Raw genomic sequence first — 13,378 nt, forward strand, 5'->3', positions numbered from 1 at the left:
TAAAGTTCGCTCTCTGACTGGATGTTACTGCGTTTTGACCCGTTAAAGTTCTCATACTTCATGCATGAAAGGGTTAAAGGTATGGAGTTGATAAGACCACATATAGTACATCTATTAAAAAGACAGCTCAAAGTAAACAGTATCTGTAAGAATGAGTTATTGTAGTCTTTAAACAGGAGGGATCCATTCATAATTAGGCTACAGGAAATACTTCATTAAGGGGAAAAAAAACACATTGGTGAGTCTAAATAGCCCCTTCCAATGTTTGCAGGGTTCATGAATCACACACTGATTATATTCATGTCTGGTTTTATAGACCAGGCCAAATCTATAGCACAGTGCCAAGTATCAATATTTCACTGGCAATTACTTTGAGATTGGTGTTGATTGTAGTGTTGTTTCCCCACTCTGTGTAGCTGATACGAGTCTGGAGGAGCTGTTATAAGCAAACAACAAGTGATAAATCAATGCCCAGGACACACAGCAATGGGCTGATTTTTATACTTCACATCAAAGAAACAAACATAATTCTCCAGTTTTTGTGTGTGTGCTTTTTTGGGTTTTTTTTTTTTCATTTACAAGTAAACTATAGTTCGGATAACTGAGTTTGGCATCCAGCGTAACGTCTAAAGTTAGGTTAGGTTAGTTTATTTCAGACACAGACATAATACAAAACATATAGAGCAAAAATAATAATAATAATAATAATAATAATAATAATAATAATAATAATAATAATAATAATAATAATAATAATAAACAATACACAAATAAAAAATCAAAAAATAGAAAAATAATAATAATGATAAACAATACACAAAAAATCAGATAACAGAAAAAAAGAACAACTGTTGTGAAGAAGAAGCCACTGCTTATCCAATCCTACCCCCTGATTCCAGTCCTCAGACTGTTGGTGCTTAATCACTTGATATATAACATAAGATTGTGACTATCTATAAACACACCCCTACTAACCTGTACCCCCATACAGTCACATACACATATACATACACACATACAGTCACACATACAGTCACCGTTAATAATCGAATTCACTATTTTTTCTGTTATTAGAGGTTCCAGAACTTTTTCTTCTCAACAATAAAACATAAATATTATGTTTTCTCTGAACCAAAACTTACAAACCAACATCATAGATTACATCTTTTATACTGTGCATATTTTCATCATCAGATGCCTTTCCTGTGATTTGATCTTGTTACATATCATCATCATCATTATCATCATCATCATCATTACCACCATCATCATCATCATCATCATCATCATCATCATCATCATCATCATCATCACCATCAACCTTTATTTTTACCTGAGAAATCACTGATGGTTAACCCTAGTTTGCAATGCAATCAAGTCACAATAAAACAAGCAACAATGCACACATACACATAAACAGGAAATAATATAAACTAACACCAGTGTAAAATGCAGTTAGATGAACTATTTTAAAAATGAAACCAAATAACATCTGTGGTCTCTCCTCTATATTTTCATGGTTTTGTCAACTTTTATAAAATCTTTTTCATTCTTAATTTGGAGAATTTATTCACATATCATATTATTCGTATGTATTTTACCCCAATATTTGGTGACCCAATGACAGTATCTCTGTGTCTTGTTGTGGGTTCAGTTAAGTTTGGATCTGGACCAGTCTCTCAGCCCTTTTTGGCATCGTCATCCTTATTCCATAAAGACCCAGCACTACTTTTGTGACAGTTCCAAAATATTTTTTTCCTCTATATTTAACTTTTCTTAAGTGATTTATCACCATTTGTAATGACATAATCCTCTGTATTTTGCTTTTTTTTTCAGTGAACATCATGTATTTTCCTATATTTAATTCACTGATCATCTGGATGTTCATATAAACTCAGATTACAGTTGATGGTTATTGTATCAAAAACAGATAAATTTTAAGAAAAGTGACTTTTTTAGCAAAATATATCATTAACTGAACATAAACCCAGTGTGTCCATCCACTGTCATTGATCCAACTCCATGGGTTTTACTGGTGAATCAATGTTGTAGAAGATGACGGTGTTTCTACATTCACTACGGAACCTCTGACCATCCAAATGGGTCATATCTGATGACCATGAAAAGATGATAAACTAAATTTTACACCAATTATTTACATGTATTGATAGGATTAGTGGCTCAGAAGTTATTAAACATTTTAGATCAGTAGATGGATTTGGTTACCGGTGGCTGTGTGGGTCTTTATAGGTTAAGAAATTGTTTTATTACAGCTTAAATGTGACCACTCACACACAAAATAAAGAATCTGTATTGACTTGGCGTGACCCTACCTTCTAATGGACGAAGTACACCAAAATCATGCAAGCAAAATGCTGCTTGACACATCAGAGCCACTGGAGCCCCTCACTTAAGGGTCAATCATTCAGGCTCAATTGTGGAGGTAATGCAGACGTGAAGGATGACTCATCTGACCATAATCACTTCTTTCTGTGAACAGTTGATGATGGTTTTTGTACCGCTGACCTATCAAATGTGCATTCATCTTAGTAATGCGGGTCAGTGCACTGCAAAGCTACAGTAATATCCCTCCTCATATAACTATCAATGGACTGTCTCTGCTGACAATCTGATAATGTCCTGCACTGACTTTTTCAGTCACCTGATGATTTTTTTTTTTCTGGTTTTCATAATTTTTTTTCTTTCTTTTCATAACACAAAGGCATCATAATAAGTGTGCTCTGTCAATGGTTGTTTCCAGCCCTGATGCCTTTCCTATAGAACTAGATCCATTTAAGTCCATATTCCTGCAAGTTGAGTGTCTTCTATAATGACGCCTCTTTCCACATCAGTCAGAGCTGCTTCTCCTTTTGCCAAAATCAGAATCAGCAGGGTCTTCTCAGTATTTTTAGACGCCAAAGCCCATGTTCAGCTCTTCGATTGTGTCATGCAGTGCACCTATGTGTGTTTTCAGCCTCCTCCAGCTGTGTTGATGGTACTGCAGCTGGCTGTCCTCCTCTGGCCCTCAACGCCCACTATGTTCTTAAAGTTCTGAGACATGATCAAAAACTCTTTCACTAACTTCTGTTTGCAAGGGTCTTGCTCTCCAGCTGATTTGCTAACATTCTCTGAGAAGACTGCCATACTTGGTGCACTTTTTCTCTAATTCCTCTCCACAGTACTGTCATGTCCAGGAGCGTGACCTGCTTTGAGGAACACCAGAATCATGTCAAGCCTTGAGGTGGTCATCACAATGTGTTTCAGGAACTAGCTTTTCTACCAGCTGCCACTCCTGCTGAGGACCAAACAGGACGTCCTGGTTTCTCCCCAGCTCTGACTTGTTCTGAGTCAGGTTTTCTTGACCCACATGTCTTTGAATGTAGGAAAAAATGCATTGCTCTTGAATTAAGAAAGATTATTGCTTAAAATAAGGAGGAAACATTGGTTGCATATGTGGCAAAGTATTGGTTGCTCATGTCGCACATTATTATAGCTAATTTGTAGATCATTTGTACTCAAAATAAGCTGAAAATTCTGACCTAGAAAAGGGGAGATACATGTTAAAAAGAAGAAGAAGAAACAGGTTGACATTCTTGCACTGCCAAAATATTTTTTCTATCAGTACTTAAAACTAGAAAAAAAAAAACCAAAATACTGTAAGTAAGCTTCCCTTTCTTGAAAATCATTTTTTACAGTGTGGACTCTGTGATAATCTTTAAGACCTGGCCACACTTTTACTAATATCCTGATGCAACAGCTTTGGCTATACTCAAGAATTCTATGTTTTGAGCTACAGTGGACAGGCTGGTGTCTCTACTTTGGTCCAAACATGGATGGTCTGATGGGATGGGAAACTCCTCCTGGAAAACTGCCTGGAAAAAGGATCTTGATATGATTGTGTTCAGCCTTTCACAGTTCAAACCATTCAAGTTTGTCCAGTATTTTCTCATTGTTCCCATGAACTCATTGCTACCCTTCTGTAGGTCAGGGGTCACCAACCCTGGTCCTCGAGATCTAGTATCGTGCATGTTTTAGATGGATCCCTCTTCCAACACACCTGATTCAAATGATAAGCCTATCATCAAGCATTGCAGAAGCCTGATAACGACCGTCAGGTGTACTGAAAGAGGGAAACATCTAAAACATGCAGGATAGGAGATCTTGAGGACCAGGGTTGGTGATCCCTGCTTTAGGTCCAAACCTCCTTGTCTTTGGTGATGTTCATGTGGAGAACTGGAAAAGATGCTGCACCTACAGTACTTGCTGCTTCCACCTCTTTTTTGCTTCTTCCACTGCTCTCCACTTTCTTTTCAGTAGAAGTCAGGCTTTGGCCTCCCGCTGATCTGATTTTTTTGAAATAACAAACTACTGACATCTTTCATATGTGAAATTTGTCCTCTGGTCTTTCTGGTATAATCTCCAAGATTTCAACTGTAAATTGAAATTGGAGTTGTGTGTCCTCTTCTTTGAAACTGTACTAAAGTCAGCTCAGATCATCGTTTAATTATTTTCCACCCTGTGGGCTGGGATATTGAACAGTCTGACTTCTACAGACACCTTTTTCACAATTCCCACACTGGATGCTGAAACATGTCCTTCCCCATACAGGTGCCATTGTACTGCGTCTTCCATAGAGACACCAAACTGACTTCACACCTGTCTCTCTTGTTCTTTTCAACAAAAGACCTTTCACTATTTCCAAAAGCTTTGTTTTCACTCCATGAGAGTAAAATGTGTTGCTAAGCATTCTTAGCTCTACAGAGCATGAAAATATTGGATTACCATTTTGTTATTATTTCCAGATTCATGACACCCTGCTGGGGATGTGGTGGCTATATTAATAACATAAATCATAGCACAGATTGGTATTGAGTGAGCTTGCATTGCAATTGTAATTTTACCCTCTAATTATGTGTCTCTTTCTACTCAAGAATGCTTTATAGCATCATTTATTTCTATGAATATTTGTTGACCAGAGTATGATCAATATGTAGTATTGATATTTTCTATTCTATTGATAACTCTCACCAGCAGAAGGAGGTGGTGTGCCAGAACACACTGAGTTCTACCAAAACCTCAACAAATTAACGCTTTGGCCCATTCCCAATTTACCTCTTGGCCCTTCCCCTTCCCCCTCCATTTAGCGTGACCATGTGACGGAGTAGGGGTGTCCTGATTCTCGATGAGTCGAAGGGGAAGGGCTAAGGGGAGGGGCAGTTTGGCCCTCAAAATGGACATTTTTCAGGATCACACTACAAAGGGAGAGGTATGAGAAATCTCCCATAATTCTGCTAGAATCATCAGCAAGATAGAGGTAAACACAGCAAAAAAGTGCAGCAGTGTGATGAAACACACAAATGTACAAATTTTCTTTGTAAAGAACTTAATCATTTGATTGACCGTTTAATGACGTTTCAATGTGTTATAAGACCACATTTCTGCAGTTTGCGGTTGATAGCGGTGGATGCCCAAAACCCATGGAACAGAGACGATTACAGCTGTTGACGGCACGGTGAATTCTTTCAGAATCAAAGTTGTCACATCTGTTTATAGCGGCATCGATGACTGCTGATGACGTAACAGGTCTAGAAGAGTTGTCGTATTTCATAGGGGAATGTTTCCACCCCTCAAGGGGTAGTGCCAAGAGCAAGGGCCAAGGGGTAGGGTAAGGTGGGGGGGGGGCAAGGGGTGAATTGGGATTGGGCCTATGTATCCACTGATTGTATCACTGAACAAAGTGCGAGGCTCGCATCTGTATTATGGTATCACTGAGTTTTCTCTTCAAAGAAAAACTCATAGTACTAATAACACTGTCACCATCAACTGATTAACATTATAGCTTTGTTAGCTTTGCTCTGTTTTTAGACAGGAAACAGCCACATTAAAACAAATCATACAAACCCCCTCCGTTTTCTGAACAGTTTGTGTTGTCACAAGCTGCACATAAGATCTGTTTGGAATCATCCAAACAAGGTCAGAACTGTCACAGTTTAGACTAAACAAACAAATGTCCAACTTAGCAAAGATAATAACATCACGTAATAACTTTATACCTTCATAAGCCTCAAAATCAAAATCACCTGTGTAGAAGAAATGCTGTGATTTCAGCAACAAACTCATTTCGAAAAGAAAACAACAAGAGTGCCTCTAGCTTTTATCATTTTCTTTTAGTCTAAAAGTTGTTTTTCATCACTTCTCTTTCTGACGCTTTGGTAAAAGGCATTAGTTTTCCTCACCATGGGAGACTGGCAGAGTGACTCACTACTACTTCTAGTTTATCACATAAATCCTCCTCTACAATCCAAGATATTGTTGGAATAACATTCTGGTGATAGTTCTATCTAATGATAGTTTCTAATGATAGAAATGCTACCTATAGCCTATTTAAAGAGACTGTAGTTTCTTAAATTGGTACGTAATGACAATTTCATGCATTATGTTTTTTTCAGAGGATGCTATTACTATTGTTAGATGGACACATAAGTAACTTACTTTCTTTTCCCAGTTCCTTTATGCTCTGTATCTTCTTTCCAATTAACAGCACATCCAGTTTGCAGTCTATTAAACTGCAGGGAAGCACTGTGTCTTTTCTGATAATGTGTTTTGTCTACTATGAGTCGGCATCTTTTGCTGAGAGGAGGTAATGTAATGGTGTGCAAAAAAGCTGCTTCCAAATAACAAGATGTTGTTTATTCAAGTAAATGTTTCTATAATGTTCTGATGATTAGGCAATCAACTGCAATATCCTGCAAACTGAGGATAGATAAAACAAATGTAGCTGCTCTGAAATCCAAATAAAAAGTACCAATAGAAAGTACCGTACTCTCTTGTTGTTTTGTTTGCATTTCCTGTCATACTATGAGTAACATGGGATGTCCCTGTGGCAGAAGGGCTCATTTACATGAAAAATTACTTTCAACTTGAAAAACTAAATAGACATTCATTCAAGTGGTTCATAACTTTCCACAGACCATATTAGTTATTAATATGCTCTAAAAGCCTGATAAATGGTTCTGAGATTGAACATATTCATTTATAGAGAACGCTGAAGCATGTAATCTTGTTTATGAAATTTGCTACTGAGTCCTTCTGCTCTGGATGAGATCTGTTTCCATGGAAATATGATTGAAATATTCAAATAAGGGGTATTAAGGAGCTGAATGTTCAAAGTGTAACCACAATAACCTTCTAACCTGCTGAAATCTTTAATAATCCATTAGTTTGTTAGTCCTGCTAGTTCAGTGTGTGTGTGTGTGTGTGTGTGTGTGTGTGTGTATGTATATATATATGAATATATGATCTGTATAAACGCTTATTTCTCAGCTGATATGATGACAGCGTTACAGTTTCACTCCCAGCAACTATGACTTCACCATTACCATGTAATCCACCAAGGTCACAGCCATTTGTCATCAGCCTCTACATCAGTAAGTGGCCACTTTACCTCATTTCGCCGCGATTTTTAGAAGCAGCAGCATCATTAGGCTAGGCCCTAATGATGTGGAAACACACACATACACACATGTGCCCGGACACATATACCAGAGGTCTGAAGCATGACCTGCATTTGAACTGTTGTGGACCACAAGCCTCCACACCGCTGAACGGATCCTGGAGTTGCTTCAGGTTAGTTTGTTCAGTAGGTGGGTGACCATGACCTTTAACATAGCAGTTTTCTGGCTTCGGGGTAAATTTCTTGATGATGTAGAGAAAGGTAGAGAATGACGGAATTAAAAATTTAGATCAATCATATATCAATATTACAATAAGCACGTATGTGTGTAAATTCAGTCAGATACATCGATCCTTGCATAAAAATCTGATAATTTAAGTCATGAGTTAATAGCTCTTTTGATGTCACTGCAACCTTGACCTTAGGCCACAAAAGTCCAATCAGTTCATCCTTTGGTCTAAAATTTAAAGTAATTCTGTCAAGCCGTTATTGTTGTGTTGTGTTTTCAATGTAATGGTGATGGATGGATGCACAGATCTTTTCATAATGATGTGGGGATGCATCTAAAACATAAGAAAACAAATTTTGTTGCTACATGAAGCACCACATGAATGATCATATGATGAATGCACCATATGATGAAACATATCATTAGCCTCATATGATTGCCTAAGTTATACTTTTGGCCAAACTGTGATATCAACTTTACTGTCCTAAAACTACTGCTTCATTTTATGCAGATATTAAAACTTGACCAAAAATATGACTTAGGCAATTTTGCTATAAGGCTAATGATATGTTGTAGTATCTATAGCAGGTTTACTAAAACTCCAGCACGAGGAATAAATTCAGTTAATTCACTCTTATTGCTATAATACTGATTGGCAGCGGAAAACACTGAGCAATAATATGATAATATGGATTTGTTTTCACTGGAAGAGTTAGAGAGTTATAAATGTTGATCCCACCAAACCCATGTCGAACACAAAGGAGAGACAACCAGATGAAAAGGAAGTAATAGACATAACAATACAAAAACTACCGATCAAGACAGACATAACTCAAAACATCTAACATGACAACAGCAATGCACAGTATTCACAAAAAGATTACAATGATGAGAAAGCTACAAAAAGATTTTTAAAAATTACATTAAGAAATATGTTTTCATAGGGAAGAGTCAGAAAAACTGTTGCTCTTTTGCAATTGAAAAAGTTTCGAATTCACTGTTATCACCAATTTGATGCTCAGTCTTACTATGAAACTTCAAAGGTTCTTTTGTAAGTTTTCATCTGTCTGTTCGTTATTCCTCCTTTTATACTGTTCATGAAAAACTCCCAAATAAAACTGGAAAACACAAATGAAGAAGTCAAACTTTATTCGAGGCTAATATAGTGACTTATATTAAGCTTTGCTGGTTTGATTTTTAAAATACGGCAAATTAATTCATATAAGATCTAAATGAATCTTTACATGATAAAGTAAGTGTGAAGTAATTAGATACAGCTACAGTGACTTGTTCATTAGTTCACAGTCAGCAATGGGAAGTAATATATCTTGAAATAAATCCTCATGACTCATGCATTAGTTAAACATAAAATATACTGTGTGTAACAAGTTCCCGTTCGTGTCCTTACATTGAGTTGGATCTGTGTTTGGAGCTGAGCTTTAGCTGATATTAGCCAATATTCTTATTATTTATTTACTACTTTGCCACTTGTCTCTACTAATAGATTATTAAACTGCATACATGTACATACTGTACATACTATAATATTATATTAGAACATAATAAGCTACTTCTGCTTATTATTACCTCTGCCAGGAGGTATTGTGATTGCTTTGCTTTGTTTGTTTGTTTGTTTGTTTGTTTGTTTGTTTGTTTGTTAGCAAGATAACTCAAAAAGTTATGGATGGATTTTCACGAAATTTTCACTACATCTTGATACTGGCAGAAGGAAGAAACAAGAAAAGCATTCAGAGAGTGCAGACAAGGCAGATCAGTGCCCCCCCCCCCAATCACCACCAAAATTTAATCATTTCTTCCTTGTGCCAGTAACAACATTTCCTGAAAGTTTCATGAAAATCCATCCATAACTTTTTGAGTTATCTTGCTAACAAACAAACACGCATGCACACAAAGCAAAGTGATCACAATACCTCCTGGCAGAGGTAATCATTAAATTTTGGTGGTGATCGGGGGTGGGGGGACAGATCTGTCTTGGTGGAGGTCTACGCTCTCCGAGTGCTTTTCTTGTTATTATTATTACTACTTTGCCAGTTGTCTCTGCTTGTACTTTCCAATGTGCAATTACATTTTTTTCACTACTGTTTTATATGTGTACATATATATATATATATATATATATATATATATATATATATATATATATATATATATATATATGTGTGTGTGTGTGTGTGTGTGTGTGTGTGTGTGTGTGTGTGTGTATATATATATATATATATATATATATATATATATATATATATATATATATATATATATATATATGTATAGACAGGGTGGGGAAGCAAAATTTACAATGAACATTTAGTTGTTTTTTCTCAGCAGGCACTACGTCAATTGTTTTGAAACCAAACATATATTGATGTCATAATCATACCTAACACTATTATCCATACCTTTTCAGAAACTTTGCCCATATGAGTAATCAGGAAAGCAAACGTCAAAGAGTGTGTGATTTGCTGAATGCACTCGTCACACCAAAGGAGATTTCAAAAATAGTTGGAGTGTCCATAAAGACTGTTTATAATGGAAAGAAGAGAATGACTATGAGCAAAACTATTACGAGAAAGTCTGGAAGATACTATTAAAGAAGAATGGGAGAAGTTGTCACCCGAATATCTGAGGAACACTTGCACAAGTTTCAGGAAGCGTGTGAAGGCAGTTATTGAGAAAGAAGGAGGACACATAGAATAAAAACATTTTCTATTATGTAAATTTTCTTGTGGCAAATAAATTCTTATGACTTTCAATAAACTAATTGGTCATACACTGTCTTTCAGTCCCTGCCTCAAAATATTGTTAATTTTGCTTCCCCACCCTGTATATATATATATATATATATATATATATATATATATATATATATATAGATAGAGAGAGAGAGAGAGAGAGAGAGAGAGAGAGAGAGAGAGAGAGAGAGAGATAAATAGATAGATAGTTATGTTATATTGTATTGCTTTTTATTGCGTTTTTCTTGTGGTGTTTCTTTCGTGTATGCTCAGTGTTGTGCTGCTTTTGGAACCTCAGTTTCCTGAGAGCTCTGCCTAAAGGATCAATAAAGCTCTATCTCATCTCATCTCTTCTCATCACATCTGTTTCTAAGCTAATGCTAACTAGCGTTGCTGCTGTAGAGGAGCAGATGAGAGGTAACGAAAAACTCAGTTCTTTAAGGTTGACCTTTAGATTTTCATGGAAAATACATTTCAGTTCCTTGACTTATAATTGAGTCTGGAGCAGGAGTATCCAACCAAGAGCTACCAGTTCATTACTCATGCCTGGCAAGTTCCCTTAAACCCCAAAAATATGCACATAAATAAGTTAAAGGTTAAAGGTGAACTCACTTTACTATCCCTGTAGGTAAATTCAGATTCTGTGTATTACCTGTACTAATACACACACAGTATCTAGCATTAGCACACACTACAAGCAGTCAGCTGCCATTGAAAGAGCTCAGGGACCAACTCCAGATCTTCATCAGCACCATGGTCAAGGACACGACAGGAGAATTAACCTACAGGTATGTATTTTTAATGGCTGGGGAAACCAGAGCACCCAGAGGAAGCCTGCCTGACACCTGGACCCTTCTTGAATATGCTATTTTTGAAGAAAATCATATGGTAAGACTGTCCAAGTTACTCTCCAATCATATACACACAAACCCCACTCCTACAACATGAGTATTTGCCAATCAGCAGGAACACATATAAACATTACAGTGGAGAGTGGACAGCATAAAAATACACTGTTCTCATGAGAAGTGGGAGAAAGTATAAGGACAAGGCAGTGAAAGAAGTACTGCAAGTAGTTTACATGGGATACAAATGTACTTATTAACGTTGTCGGATTTTACAGAAATTTACAGAAGGTACAGATTATTTAAATGTTTAGTATATAAGATTTATGCCATGTATATGATGCACCCTCAAAATGAACATCCAGAAACTTGTACATCTTCATTTTGCAACTTTTATTAACAAAACAAAGATACGTCCTAGTTCAGCACAAACACATTTAGCTTCAGCCTAAATACATTACATTCCCGTCACTCCCTTTATTTTTTTTTTTCTTACGGCGACAGTGCTCTTCTCAAAGGGTAAGTACAATAACTTTTCTCCCTTCAAAAATGAGGTGAGTAATGTTTTTAACCATTTTAACAATAAGACATGAATTGAATTACATTCTTATTTAAAGTAAATTTAACTTGGCACTATGATATCAAACCAGCAAGAAATGTAAAATTATGAACTTGGTATGTTTCAGTGCGCTACATATACACGTGTCTGACAGACAGACAGATATTTTCTCATGTGTTTTTGCCTTTCATCCACATGAAAACTCATGTTTAGGTCACTGAAAAGTTTCTGAAATCATTATCATTATTACTTCAGAAAAAATCAGCCAAAGTGGGAGACTGAGCTCTTGAAATCACATTGTATGTTAGATCAGGTATTATGGCATTTGGCGCGCTATACGTATGCATTTTCGTACGTTCACGTGCTATTCAAGGCGTGAACATACACCCAAAAACCTTAGAATACGTGCAAATAATACGCCAATTACCACCAATTAAAAGTGGCATGTATATTTACGCGAGTCATGATACCACGTTGCAAAGTGGAGATTTTTAGAAAACTCCATTTTCGTGCTTGTGTGTACAAGGTGAAATGGAGTTTTAGGGTAATGTCACAGTATGCAAGAAAAAATGCATCACTGTCATGTGTCTAACCATTGTTTATCCTGACTCTAACCCTATGGCAATGCTCTATGACATATTTATGCAGGTTCATTTGGATGAAAACCTTTCTGAAAACGATCTGGTAGGATGTTATCATTACTCTGCCCCCCGAAGGGGAGGCAAGGGGTATTGGTTTTGGTTCGATTTGTTTGTTTGTTTATTAACACTCCAGCAGCAAAATCATTGGTTGAATTCATACCAAACTGGGTTTATAGTAGGGATGCACCGATACCGATACGAGTATCGGCATCGGCTCTGATACTCAGTGTGTATACTCATACTCGTACTCGTAAAAGTAATCCGATACAACTGCACCGATACCACTTACGGCCGTGTGAAATTCACAGTTCAGAGCAGCAGGTACACGGCGGTGGAATAATGTGTGGGGAGTGTGAAGAGTGTGGAGATTTTTCAAAATAAATGACGGTTATTAAAGTAATGCTGACTGCAAGTAACATTAAAGACACAGACAGATACAGACGTAGCGTTCTGTCCGTCCTCTGCGTACGTTCCATCTGTTTTTCCAGGTGCTGGAGGATGCGTACCCAGAATGACAATACCAGGGGGAGTATGGAGCGGTGCAGATCCTCGCCAGCAGAAGTGAAAACAAAACTTATCGCTTATTTCTCTACCTGCTGAAGCTAAGCTTTTAAACCTTTCTAGCAAAAACACTGCAATATTAGTATCACATTAGTGTTACCTCTGTCGTCTCCATGTTTGTTATTACTGACTTTCTTCTTCTTCTCAAAAAACTTTACTCTTCTTCGTGGTATTTGTCCAGTATGGTTAATTCAGAGCGGCGCCTCCTGGTGGATTAATTGAGAAACGCTCATTCCAACACATTAAATGTCAGTAGCAGCACTTTCTTCCAGTCAGACTAATGACAACAACAATAAAGCACATTTACAAAAGGAACTAAGAACTAGAATGGTATTATTCA

The sequence above is a fragment of the Sphaeramia orbicularis genome, chromosome 24, assembly GCF_902148855.1.
Source record: "Sphaeramia orbicularis chromosome 24, fSphaOr1.1, whole genome shotgun sequence".
Lineage (NCBI taxonomy): Eukaryota > Metazoa > Chordata > Actinopteri > Kurtiformes > Apogonidae > Sphaeramia > Sphaeramia orbicularis.